Source organism: Lipotes vexillifer, unplaced genomic scaffold, assembly GCF_000442215.2.
Source record: "Lipotes vexillifer unplaced genomic scaffold, Lipotes_vexillifer_v1.1 scaffold402, whole genome shotgun sequence".
NCBI lineage: Eukaryota > Metazoa > Chordata > Mammalia > Artiodactyla > Lipotidae > Lipotes > Lipotes vexillifer.
In genome coordinates this window covers 541,825-556,613 of record NW_006798409.1, presented here as the reverse complement: position 1 = coordinate 556,613, position 14,789 = coordinate 541,825, and positions in this window count along the sequence as shown.

Genomic DNA, 14,789 nt, shown 5'->3' with positions numbered 1-14,789 from the left:
AGCATCCACTGTGAAGTCAGATTGTTCTACCACACCTCCTGCAATGAAGTCAAGAGGCTGAAATAGCCCACAGTTCAAAGGACATTCCAGCAGAAGACAAATGATAATAATCGCAGTTACCGTGGGCAGCTCAAGAACGGACCTGCCTATGTGGATGAGACTGTTGATGTTTGGCTTCAGCTCTTCCCCTGTCTGCTTGTAGATTTCTGTGATTGTCTGCTGTCAGGATTGAGAGGGAGCTGTGAGTGATGAAATCCGTGGTGAGAAGTCATCCCACAATGAGAAGTTGTGGGCTGAGGGCGATCTGCGGGTGTCGTGGAGGGCGCAGGTGCGAGTCAACAGGCAGTTCCGCCAGAGGTGTATCTGCTCCTGAAAGAGTCACGCTGCTGTGTGACAGGTCACGTAGGTTTTTGCATTTTGTGTCTGGACAGCCATGGTTTATTACTGTGTGTGCATGATTTTCTGAACAAAGACTTTATTTCTCTCTCTCTGTTTTTAAACTGAAGTCGAGGTGATCTACAATGTTGTGCTAATTTCTGCCGTACAGCAAAGTGATTCAGTTATACATACATATATCATTTTTCATATTCTTTTCCATTACGGTTTATCACAAGATATTGAATATAGTTCCCTGTGCTGTACAGTAGGACCTTGTTGTTTATCCATTCTATGTGTACCAGTTGGCATCTGCTAATCCCAAACTCCCAATCCTTCCCTCTCCCAGCCCCCTCCCCCTTGGCAACCACCAGTCTATTCTCTATGTCCCTGGTATTGTTTCTGTTTCATAGGTTCATTTGTGTCCTATTTTAGATTCCACATATAAGTGATAGCATATGGTATTTGTCTTTCTCTTTCTGACTGCACTTAGTATGATATCTCTAGTTGCATCCATGTTGCTGCAGATGACTTTATTTCATTCTTTTTTGTGGCTGAGTAATATTCCATTGTATGTATGTACCACATCTTCTTTATCCATTCATCTGTCATGGACATTTAGGATGTTTGGCTATTGTCTTGGCTATTGTAAATAGTGATGCAATGAACATGGGGTGAGTGTATCGTTTTGAATTGTAGTTTTGTCTGGATATATGCCTAGGAGTGGGATTGCTGGATCATATGGTAATTCTAGTTTTAGTTGTCTAAGGAACCTCTGTACTGTTTTCCACAGTGGCTGCACCAACTTACATTCCCACCAACAGTGTAGGAGGGTTCCCCTTTCTCCACACCCTCCCCAGCACTTATTTGTAGACTTTTTAATGATGGTCATTCTGACCAGCATAAGGTGGTACCTCATTGCAGTTTTGATTCACATTTCTCCAATAATTAGCTATGTTGAGCATCTTTTATGTGCCTATTGGCCATCTGTATTTCTTCTTTGGAGAAATGTCTCTTTAGGTCTTCTGCCCATTTTTCGATTGGGTTGTTTGTGTTTTTGTTGTTGACTTATGTGAGCTGTTTGTATATTTGAAATCAAGCCCTCGTCGGTCGCATCGTTTGCAAATATTTTCTGGCATTCTGTAGGTTGTCTTTTTGTTTTCTTTATGGTTTCATTTGCTGTGCAAAAGCTTGTAAGTTTGATTAGGTCCCATTTGTTTATTTTCATTTTTATTTCTATTGCCTTGGGAGACTGACCTAAGAAAACATTGGCATGATTTATGTCAGAGAATGTTTTGTCTATGTGCTCTTTTAGGAGTTTTATGGTGTCATGTCTTATGTTTAAGTCCTTAAGCCATTTTGAGTTTATTTTTGTGTATGGTGAGAGGGTGTGTTCTAACTTAATTGATTTACATGCTGCTGTTTAGCTTTCCTAACACTTGCTGAAGGGGCTGTCTTTTTCCCATTGTATGTTCTTGCCTTCTTTGTGGAAGATCAATTGACTGTAGGTGTGTGGGTTTATTTCTGGGCTGTCTGTTCTGTTCCATTGATCTACATGTCTGTTTTTGTGCCAGTATCATGCTGATTTGATTACTGTAGCTTTGTAGTATTGTCTGAAGCCTGGGATGGTTATGCCTCCTGCTTTGTTCTTTTTCTTCAGGATTGTTTTGGCAATTCTGGGTCTTTTATGGTTCCATATGAATTTTAGGATTATTTGTTTTAGTTCTGTGAAAAAGGTCATGGTAATTTGATAGAGATCACATTAAATCCGTAGATTGCTTTGGGTAGAATGGGCATTTTAACAGTATTAATTCTTCCAATCCAAGAGCGTGGGATATCTTTCCATTTCTTTGAATCATCTTCAACTTCCTTTATTAATGTTTTATAGTTCTCAGAGTATAAATCTTTCACCTCCTTGGTGAGGTTTATTCCTAAGTATTTTATTTTGGGGGTTGTGATTTTAAAAGGTATTTTTTTTTTACATTCCCTTTCTGATATTTCATTGTTGGTGTAAAGAAATGCAACGGATTTCTGTACATTAATCTTGTATCCTGCTACCTTGCTGAATTTGTTTATCAGTTCTAGCAGCTTTTGTGTGAAGTCTTCAGGGTTTTGAAAGAAGACTGACTTCCATCCTCTTAATCATCCTGTCTACCTCCTGGCACCAGTAGGCAGATCTGTGCCCTGTGTGTGCCCTTCGTTCCCTGTCTTTCTTCTTGCACAGCTTTTTATTCCCCTTCCTGCTAAGGCAGCCTGACTTAGGTTTCTGAATGCTCCTAAAAACAGTCCAAACTTTGCCTCTAGTAACCCACCAGCCTCCTCAGTGTGAACAGCAGGGGGTGAAACTCTTGATATGGCTTCTTCGTCTTCAAATGAAATAAGCCAGGTTCTATTTCTTCTGAGATATTATTGAAGTCCTGTGCAATGTTCATAAAGCAAAAATACTTAATTCACTGAAAAATTTTGTAAACAGTTTAATCTTCAGGAGACACCATATAAACCAAGTGTTTGTTTTCATGTAAGCAACTGTTTTCCAAGTTGCAAAGAAGCATAATTTGGCCTTTGGAGACTTGGGTGCCTTCTCTATTCATTCAGATCTTTCCTTTGGGTTTCTTTGAGTCAAATATTGTGAGTCAGCAGATGCTACAATGGCGGAAAATATGGAAGATGGTCCCTGCTCTGTCCTTCTGGAGTGATCAGCCAGAGAGAAAGGTGGGCAGTAGTCCAAAGTCTGCACAAAGAAATGATAAAATCCCATTCACGAAACTGATAAAATACCATGCAGTGGGTGGCAGAAGTAAAGGAGAGAACACCGCTGCTGAGGAATGGGCCCTGAAGGGTAAGGTAGAGCAGTGTGGGGTGGGCGGGGGTGTGGCAGAGGCTTTGGAAACTCACACAAGGAAGGCCATTTGCACAAGAGGGAAGGATCTGAAAGGGAGCAAGTGTGGCCTGAGAGGAGAGGCAGGGAGAGGTCAGCTGGAACAGAGAATGCAGGATGTGAGCTGTTTTATAAGGAGCTCGGTGGATGAGTGGATGGTCATCTTAAAGATCCACTGAACTTATTTGTCAAGAAATGCAATTTCAAGCCATGAAGAGTTCAGACGCATTACATACAGCGCAGTCCAACCTGAATCCTGCCTACTGTTGCCATGGCCTCCTGTTGAGGGCGCTTCATGTAAGTCGAAATCTGGGCAGGCCGTATTTCCAGAATGATCACACTCCCTTGTTTTAGTGATTTTTCTTCCTTCTCTCCGCCATGCCTGTGGTTTGCACGCTGAATCCCTGTCACTCTCGAATTTCTTATTGAGACCCGATTCCAGCATTCTAGATTCTGTGACTCTATCATTCAGGCCGCAGGAGTCCAGAATAATTGGGGAGAAGATGTTCTTTGAGAAAATCTCTTGTATTTGTTTTCAGAGTGTTTTATATGGGGCTAAAGAATACTTTATTTCACCAGACTCAGGCAGTCAAAGAGTTTTTCCAAAAATTTCAGATTTTTCTAACCTGGTTATTGCACAGAAGAATAAGCAAGATATGTTCTGCTGTATCCTTTTTTGGTATGTTATTAATTTGTTTTGTTTCATTTTTGGTCAGAAGAAGGGTCCTTATTCTTAGCTTATTGAAATCATCAGAAGCTTATTGTCTTTAAAAACCCATTGTAGATTGGCTTTCTTAAATCTATGGACACCATTTTTTGGTTCTTTTTAACACTGTGGATAAAACTGTTCAATAAAATTAAAATTGTTCATTGTTATTTGGGCTGTTCAAAAAAGAATGCTTCAGAGGTTTAAAAGAAATAGGTTCAAAATACCTTGAGTTGGGCCCTTGGTTTCTTAAGGATTGGGAGCTGCAAGTAAAGGCATTATTATTATTATTATTATTATTTTTGAAATAAAGAAGTCTTCAGCAGTGGGTAGATTGCAGAGTGAGGGGACAGAGCCTGAATGGAGTATGGACCCCTGCAAACACGCGTCTCTGTCTCACTGTCAGAATTCCAGTCACAAGGCCCGGTCGGGTGATCTTTTCCACAGTCGGGAGAGAAGAGACAGAAGGTCCAGAAATGGAGCTTCCCAGTGGAAAGCACAACTGATAGCCTGGAAGAGAGCGATGCTTTCCTCTGGATAATAGTTTATATAATTGAGGGAAATCTAAGGAGACCCCCTGGGACCAGCAGTACCTTTCAGATAGTAAACGCTGGGAGATGGTCCCTGTATGGACTGAATTGTGTCCCCGCCAAGTTCACATGTGTGTGATAGTGTTTGGAGCTGGGGCCTTTGGAAGGTAACTAGGTTTAGTTTTAGTGCATTCTCTTTGCCTCTCTCTCTCTCCTCTCTCTCTCTCATCCCTCCCTCTTTCCTCTCTCTCTCATCCCTCCCTCTTTCCACACTGTGCCACGTGAGGGCACATGGAGAAATTGGCCATCGCAAGCCAGGAAGAGAGCTCTCACTGGAACCCAGCCCTGCTGGCAGCCTGATCTCAGACTTCCAGCCACCGGAACTGTGAGAAAATAAATGTCCGTGGTTTAAGCCTCCTTTGACTATGGTGTTTTGTTATGGCAGTCTGACCTGCCTAAAATGCCAACCCTTAAAATGCCTTCCTAAAGCTAAACATTTATTGATTCTGAGACCAGGGATCGTTGGTATGAATCTCTGGGCTCTGTTTTCTCAGTCACTTGATGTGGTTGGAGCTGTCATATTCAAAGTAAGTGGAAGGCTTCTGTGTTGTATTATGGATGGGGAGAGAGGCCCCACTGGACCCCAGACTCAGCAGTCCGTAAAGCCTAGAGAAGCCGACCCCCTGATGTCCTCAGAAAAGCCAAACTCCTCACGTGCTTCTCAAGGCCGTGCTGGCCCCCAGCCTCACTTCCAAGCTTTCCCTTTGCATGTTGCCCTGTTTCTGGGACCCATGGGCCTCCCCAGTGCAGCAATCCTGAACATCCTCAGGTAGGACTTCTGTTCTCTCCTCTGTGCTGTCAAAGCAAAGCCAGAGCCGGACAGCAGATAAAGCAGGAAGAACACATTTTATTCCAGAACTATTGCTATAGGGGAAATGAGACCTCAGTAGAGAGCTGGGCTCAGCTCGGAGTACGGCCCGGACAAGTGGGGATTTATAGCCGAGGAGCAGGGTGTGGGATCCATGGGTAGGAAATTACTGAGAGGAAGCATCAGGGGTCGGGGGGATTCTGGCTAAACTGAACTTGACAGGATTCTTGCTGACGGTGGGCCCCAAGCCTGGGGGGATAAGGAATTTGACCAGATATTGAGGATAGGAGAATCTGGCTAAACCCACTTAGCAGGATTCTTGCTGAAACTGGGTGACACAGAGATTACGTGGGAGTCCAAGGCTGAGGCCTCGTTGAGAAGTGGATTCAGAAGATCCTGGCGAAGTTTGGTCAGGGAGAGGGTCTGTCAGGTCCGCAGACCTCCTTGTTGTGTCGTGTCGTACTTAACTGCTCTGCTCATCCTGTGGGCTGTGAGCCCCTCAAAAATTTGTCTTCTTCATCCTGGAACCCGGGGCCTCCGGACCCCTGCGTGGCACAGAGGAGGTGCTCGGAAGAGGTTTTCTGAGGCAGTAAAAGGGTCTGGGATGAGGGCGCAGGGCTCGCTCCCTCCCGACAGCAAGGGGCTACTCTGAAAGCTCTTCCAATGGGAAGCGTTCCTGTCCCAGCTGGTCAGCCTCAAAGGATGGGCACAGGATGCCCCTGAGGCCACGTCGGTGGGGACAGTTCACCAATATAATTTCCTACAGCCACCGGCAGCATGAGAGCTGAATGGTAAATGGAGTTTTTGCTCACGGTTCTTGGTTGAGCTCATGAGGTGATGTGAAAGGCACAGAAAGAAACCATTCGTTGTGGGGTTGGGAGGTTCAAATTCCCTTCTCGCCAAAGAGGAGGCCCCAGGTGTGCTATAAACACATCTGTGTGCAGACTCCAGCCACTGGCTCAGCGATGACCCACAGTGTCAAAGGCAGCTGGTGTGCGTGGCCACAGCCCAAGGATGCCTTCCGGGGAGGGGCCGCCTCCTCTGAGCTGCCACAGGGAGCCAGAACAGATGCTCGAACATTTTTTAAATGGGAGAGGGGATGAAGTAGGGGTTAATGGCTTCTTTTGTTAAGTAGAAAAATGTTTAAAAAATGGTCACAGCCACCATCACCATTTTTTTCCCATAAAATTGAAAAATATATTTTACTGAAAAAAGTGGTAAAAATATGTGAAGTTTCCACTCCACTTGACCCCAGCCCTGACTCCCAGGCCCTCGAGGGAAGGTCAGATAAAAACAGCTACCGAAACCTTCTTAGAGGGACCGGAAATGTGGAGATGACCTCACCCAGCGCCTCAGATATCCACGCTGCCGTCTTTCCCCTCCTGGAATCACTGCCATCATTAGTTTTGAAGTGTGACCACCCCTCAGCTCAGGTATGAGAGCCTGTCCACCAGTGGTGACAAGACTCTGAGCACCACAATAGGACTAATAAAGTGGATCTGACACCTTGGATGGGACAAAAATTACATTCTTATTTTCATGAACCTTTCACTGAAATTTAGCACTTCCTTCCATCATGAATATGGCACGGTATTAGTTTCCTAGGGCGGTGGTAACAAAGAACCTCAAACTGAGGGCTTAGGACCAGAGGAGATGGGTTGGTGTGACCTCAGAGAGACAACAGGTACTTATCTTCTCACAGCTCTGGAGGCTGGAAGTCGGAGGTCAAGGTATGGGCAGAATTGGTTCCTTCTGAGGGCTGTGAGGGAGAGTCTGTCCCAGGCCTTTCCCCCAGCTTCTGCTGGTTGGCTGGCAATCCTTGACGTTCCTTGGCTTCTACAAGCATCACCCTAATCTCTGTCTTCATCTTCACATGGTGTTCTTCCTGTGTGCTTATCTGTGTGCAAATTTCCCCCTTTAATAAGGACCCCAGTCATAAGTGGATGAGGGCCCGCTCTAATAGACCTCATTGTAACTTGGTAAAGACTCTCCAAATCAGGTCACATTCTGAGGCTCTGGGGATTAGGGCGGGGTGGGGAGCACAGGTCAACCCCTAACAGGCACCGACCCACTCAGCAGTGGAGCCCGCGACTCTGCCTCCGAAAGAGCTCATTGGCATTTTCACAGCATAGTAGTAGCTGTGGACCCTTCCAAATATGGGCGGAGCTCATGCTGCCTTCAAAATGAAGACAGTTACTAGACATGGAGCTACAAATCATTATCAGATACAATAATAAAGGGCATTCCAGCATAGAAGGTATTTTTTCTTATAAAACTATTTTTAAAGAAATTGATGTATTTCAATGTTGTTAACATGATAGCCCAAAGAGAGCGTCCACTTGATGCCTGAAATCCAGCACACTGTTGCTCTGACCCACAGCAGTAGTGCAGGTTACCCTCACCAACATTTATACAGAGCAGGGAATTCTAGTTTTTGCCAGTTGATAGTGTTGTGTGTATGAGGAGATTCCATCCTACAGACAGCTGCGGGACTCCAAGGGGACTCCAAGCTGCGGGACTTCTTTCCCTCACAAACCGGGTAGAAACACGTTCATTGCTCCAGGGTTCGAAGCTGTGTGTCTTCTTATGACTCCATTTCTATAAGATAATCTGTAGTTTGGATTCATGCTGTATTTTCTTGCAGTGACTAAGTTTGAAAGGCTTGGGTTTTGTTCAGCAGCTTGGAATATTACTTTGGTACACTTTTAAAAGTATTTTGATACATTTATTTCAACATTGTTGATTTCCTTTGTAATCCTGTATCATTTATTTTATGAACTGTGGTGAAAGGTTCCATGATATAAAAATGTTTGTGGAGGGTTTGTGGCTCCTGCTGGCTTCGGGAAGAACTTACTTACACAGAGAACTGTAGGAGACCCAGTTCTGTTCCTCTCGCTGGCTGTCCAAGAGACGGTCACTGTCCTCTGAACCCACCTGGCTGCGTTTTCTCTCCGGTGCCCTTAAACCCTCTGTGGATGTGGCCTGTGATGCAAGCAGCCAGCCAGGAGTGAGGCTCTCAGGGCAAATCTGGACCACTGTTCCCACGCTTCTCCAGGCTGGGGTCATCCCGGGGGCAGGGCGCCCTCTGCTTGTATGTGACAGAATCCCTCTGGCAAGGTGGACTTGAAGGGGAGAACTGAGGTGACACTATGGGGAGCCCCCCAACCTGCCAAAGGGCACACTTTGGTGCGAAGTTGTCAGGAAGGTGAAAATTCCCCCTCTACCCCTCTTGAGTTCTTGCGGCTGGACTCATAATAAAACTGACATAAGACAGATGAACAGGAGAAAAAGAAACAAATTTTACCTTTTGTGTAAGGAGGGAGATCTCATAGAAATGGGACTTGAGAAGTGGCTAAAAAGCAGGCAGCTTTTAAACCTTTGAGACTATAAATTTGTGGGGAATTGACAAGCTAAAGAAACTTAGGTTTGGGGTGCTCTGTTAGGGAAGAATATAAACAGAGTTTGGGCTGGGATAATAAAGAAGTGACAAGATCTGTTGTTTATCTAGGTTTCTCAGCCCTGGATTCCCCATCTCTGGAGATAAAGGTGTTTGTCTACCTCTAGATGCAGGGGGTGCATCTTTCACATGGGAGATTTATTTTTTTGATTTCAGGGAGACAGAAAAAAGGGTCAGAGTGTCCCTCGTGCATTGGCTGTTTCTTAAGTAACTGTAATTCAAAATAATCCATACGCCATTGAGGCATATTTTGGAGCGACCTGCCCTGAGCCCCCAAAAAGTCATGACAGGAGTAATTATCACCAGGCAGGCGTGATTCTCCCCAGTTGGAGACATAGACACAGGTGTGGAGTATTTAAATACCCTGTGTCAAATTACAAACTGTTGTGATCCAGCCAGATGTGAACAAGATCTTTTGTTTCCAAATTCCCGGATCTTTCCATCCCAGCAGGCTGCCTGAAGTTAACAAAAGAGGGCTTTTTTTGTTTTTTAATCTGCTCTGCAGCATCTTAAGCTGATTTAAAATGGAAAATGGAGTGGGTACTGATTTGGCAATTAATGAAATATTGAAGCATCATCATAGCAACCTCATACTTGATTAAGGAGCCTGCCTTTCATATCTGGCCAACTGGTGTGTTAAAGCAACTGTCAGTGCTTTAGAGTTTATAGAAAAAAGCAAATCCCAGACTTTATTTCCTGGGGTTATATTAATCCTATTTTTAATTTTCTGTATATTAATGATGTTTTGACATTAAAAAAAAAACCTTTCTGACTGGGCAGAAGAGCTGTCAGTTCTTAGAGACCACAAAGTGTCCAGCCAGGAGCTTGTCTTTAACGTGTAAATGAGCCCATCTGGAGCCCCACTTCCTCTCCGTGGCCCTGGGGCCCCAGGAGAATATTCCTGTGCCTCAGTCATCCCAGGGCCAGGCACCAGGCAACTAAGGGCACCCCTGTAGCCCAAGGCCCACCAAAATTATTCAAACTAGCCAATCCTAAAGTGTTCACCCTGTCCTGTCTCGAAGGGTCCTGGCCTTAGTCCCCATCATCTGTAGGGGTCTTCTGGCCATCACAGGGCAGGTCACCATCTTCATGGAAAACGAGGGACCCAAAAGTGTCATGTTTCAAAGGCAGGTCTGTCTGTGGTTGCTTACTCAGCTGCTGTCCCCATCCCATCCTTAGAGACCTGTAGCTCAATGCTTAGTCAAAAATAATAAAAGACAACCCTCAGAATGGGAGAAAATATTTGCAAATGAAGCAACTGACAAAGGATTAATCTCCAAAATTTACAAGCAGCTCATGCAGCTCAATAACAAAAAAACAAACAACCCAATCCAAAAATGGGCAGACCTAAATAGACATTTCTCCAAAGAAGATATACAGACTGCCAACAAACACATGAAAGAATGCTCAACATCATTAATCATTAGAGAAATGCAAATCAAAACTACAATGAGATATCATCTCACACCAGTCAGAATGGCCATCATCAAAAAATCTAGAAACAATAAATGCTGGAGAGGGTGTGGAGAAAAGGGAACACTCTTGCACTGCTGGTGGGAATGTGAATTGGTTCAGCCACTATGGAGAACAGTATGGAGGTTCCTTAAAAAACTACAAATAGAACTACCATATGACCCAGCAATCCCACTACTGGACATATACCCTGAGAAAACCATAATTCAAAAAGAGTCATGTACCAAAATGTTCATTGCAGCTCTATTTACAATAGCCAGGAGATGGAAACAACCTAAGTGTCCATCATCGGATGAATGGATAAAGAAGATGTGGCACATATATACAATGGAATATTACTCAGCCATAAAAAGAAACGAAATTGAGCTATTTGTAATGAGGTGGATGGAGACGCAAGAGGGAAGAGATATGGGAACATATGTATATGTACAACTGATTCACTTTGTTATAAAGCAGAAACTAACACACCATAGTAAAGCAATTATACTGTAATAAAGATGTTAAAAAAAAAACCAAACAAGGAGCACTTGATCCCACTCCCCTAAAACCGCTGGGGAGGTTGCTTAGCTCAGCTTCCATCACAAATATCCCACTCCACGTCCTCAGGCACTTTTAGGTGTGGCTGCCTACTGACCTGCTCAGTCTCTTCCTTAAACCAAATAATCACAAAATCAGGATGCTGCCCGCGGCTCTCCTGAGTGTAGACCACAGCCGCTCTGAGCTTGATTGGGACACCTGGCCAAGGGAGGCCCTGTGCACAGCAGAGGCCATCAAGGGCTTATCAGGAAAACATCCAAAAGGATAAAAGCAAAGAAACAACAGTTGGGGATGGACAGGAGATACAAAAGAAAAAAAAAAAGAAAAATTAAGCTGCTTAGAGATACCAGCCGCCCAACCATTCTCAAATATTTTGCTTAAGGAAAAAATAAAAGAGGAAAGGGTTTTCTCCAGGAGAGGTCCCTGCAGACACTGGGGTTTCCCTTCCTTCCTCTTATTATTATTATTTTTTTTTGCGGTACGCGGGCCCCTCACCGCCGTGGCCTCTCCCGTCACGGAGCACAGGCTCCAGATGCGCAGGCCCAGCGGCCATGGCCCACGGGCCCAGCCGCTCCGCGGCATATGGGATCCTCCCGGACCAGGGCACGAGCCCGCGTCCCCTACATCGGCAGGTGGACTCTCAACCACTGTGCCACCCTTCCTCTTATTGACCTGAGAGAGAAACTGATGATGTGACTTTGGGTGGCTAAAGCCTCAAGCTAAAAACAAACAACTCCCACCCCAGTACAGCTTTAGGAAGCTACAAGACGAAGAGAAAAAAAAAAAGGGAAACTGAAATTTTTTTTCCTGAGCAAATGGCAGGTCTAACCAACATTACTAGAGCCCTAGATTACCTAATGATTTCAAAACACACTCCTAGATACAGAGGGAGAAACTGGAGAGGGAGTTAAATAAATTATGGATACATAGAATATTTTAATATAAATATATAACACATTGTGTAACTGCTAAAACAGATTTTTGATTAAAATATTTAATACTAATAAATATTGATATAAGCATTTTATTATTTTTACTATTAAATATTTAATTATTAATATAGTTCATGAAAATGATTATATATGATTATATAACTAAATCAAGACAAAGATTTCATATATGTAGATACTAAATAATATATAATTTTGTAACTAAATTAAAACCAAGTTCCATAATTTGATCCAGTTAAAAACCCAAAATTTGCATACTAAAAAAAATTGTGACAAAAAAAAAAGGCACCTATCGGCTTTTGTGCTTGTACCACAGAGTTTCTCAAATTAACTTTAACATTTGCTAAAATGCACTAATTAACAAAACTTCATGGACTTAGTCAGTACTGGGCCTCAAATTATAGTTATATTTGAGGATCCCACTGAATTGAAACACTGTACCCCCATAATCTTAAAAAAGTAACTAAATATCAAATGGAGGAGAAATGGGTATACTCTGTTGTCTTGCCTAAATTATCCGTCATCACAGCACCCATTGCTTTGAAATATTCCAAATTGGACATAGATGGTCTGACACAATAAATAATGAATTAAAATAAAAGGACTTTTTTTTGACACTTACAAATTGGCTTGGTAAAATGGAATCCCATAAACACCCAGTTAAAATAGTTAATATGGCTCAGTGTACGTTAATACAGGGCCTTATTAATTATATGAAATCTAATGAATAAAGTGTGATTATCCCCACTGTTTCTCCACTTGGCAGCTCAATTTTCCTTGTTCTGGAATCTGGAAAAAATAAAGGGCGCCTCATGGTGGATTCCTACAATCTTTTTTTTTTTTTTCCATGAAACAAACCAGTATTTCTTTCAAGTAACCAAAATACATTCCGTGTTAAAACACAATTTTTGTACAGATACAGTTGCATTTAAAAAACTCGTAACAGTTTTCTTACCAATATTTTTGCATTCATAATATAAAAGTGAAATAAAGCACTAAAGAGAGTGCTCTTAACTTTTTTTTTAAATTTTTATTTATTTTTAAAATTAAAATTCAAAAATTTTATATTGGAGTGTAGTTGATTTACAATGTTGTGATTTCTGGTGTACAGCAAAGTGATTCAGTTATACACATATATGTATAATTTATATGTATATGCATATGCATATATGTATATATATTCTTTTTCAGATTCTTTTCCCATATGGGGAATTCCTACAATCTTAATGCTGTGCTTCCATCCATTAGAGCCCAATATCCAATACCCAATATTATTAAAATTACTGATATTATTCAGTCCACAACTGGCTAGCATTTTGCTCTTATGGATATGGTGGACGTGTCTGTTCAGTGTCAGTTTCAACAGCCTCTCAGCTGAGTTGCTCCACTTCCCAAGGGACATGTTTTCCATTTTTCCCATGAGGCACCCCAGCCGCTTTGCCATCCTGATCTTTTCAGACAAGACCTTCACTGCATCCACCTTTCTCTAGGACACAGTATGATATTACATTAATGATGTCCTCCTCCAAGGACACTCATTTGACACCCTCATTAAGGACACACAAGTCTAACATCTTTTAGTCATTATTGGGTTCTGGTGGCAACACATATTTCTCATTTACAAATTTTACTTCCCAATTAAAATCAACAGACACTTCCATTTGTACCCTCAAAACCTTCACTATGGAAGCTTTGAAGTTCCATTTATCATCCTTTTCTTTTATGGTGTGTTTTGTATCCTGTTTAAAAAAAAAATCACCCAGTCCAAGATCAGAAAACTTTTCTTCCAGAAGCTCTATTGTTGTACCTTTCACCTTTAGATATTGCAATCCACCTGGATTTGACTTGTGTATGGTGTGCGGTAGGGGTCAGGTGCTTCTTACCCATGTAGATATCAAATAGACCTAGGGCTCTTTTTTTTTTTTTTTAACATCTTTATTGGAGTGTAATTGCTTTACAATGGTGTGTTAGTTTCTGCTGTATAACAAAGTGAATCAGCTGTATGTATACATATGTCCCCATATCCCCTCCCTCTTGCGTCTCCCTCCCACCCTCCCTATCCCACCCATCTAGGTGGTCACAAAACACCGAGCTGATCTTCCCGTGCTCTGCGGCTGCTTCCCACTAGCTATCTATTTTACATTTGGTAGTGTATATATGTCCCTGCCACTCTCTCACTTCGTCCCAGCTTCCCCTTCCCCCTCCCCGTGTCCAAGTCCATTCTCTACATCTGCGTCTTTATTCCTGTCCTACCCCTAGGTTCATGAGAACCATTTTTTCTTTTTCTTTTTTTGGATTCCATGTATACGTGTTAGCATACGGTATTTGTTTTTCTCTTTCTGACTTACTTCACTCTGTATGACAGACTCTAGGTCCGTCCACCGCACTACAAATAACTCAATTTCATTTCTTTTTATGGATGAGTAATATTCCATCATATTCATGTGCCACATCTTCTTTATCCATTCGTCTGTCGATGGACACTCAGGTTGCTGCCATGTCCCGGCTATTGTAAATAGTCATGCAATGAACATTGTGGTACATGACTCTTTTTGATGGTTTTCTCAGGGTGTATGCCCAGTAGTGGGATTGCTGGGTTGCATGGTAGTTCTATTTTTAGTTTTTTAAGGAACCTCCATACTGTTCTCCATAGTGGCTGTATCCATTTACATTCCTGCCAACAGGGCATGAAGGTTCCCTTTTCTCCTCACCCTCTCCAGCATGTAGACCCAGGACTCTTTTGGCCTCTCACTGTTGTGGCCTCTCCCGTTGCGGAGCACAGGCTCCGGACACGCAGGCTCAGAGGCCATGGCTCACGGGCCCAGCCACTCTGTGGCATGTGGGATCCTCCCGGACCGGGGCATGAACCCATGTCCCCTGCATCGGCAGGCGGACTCTCAACCACTGCACCACCAGGGGAGCCCCTAGGCCCAGGACTCTTTTTCTCTCCCGTTGCGGAGCACAGGCTCCGGACGCGCAGGCTCAGCGGCCATGGCTCATGGGCCCAGCCGCTCC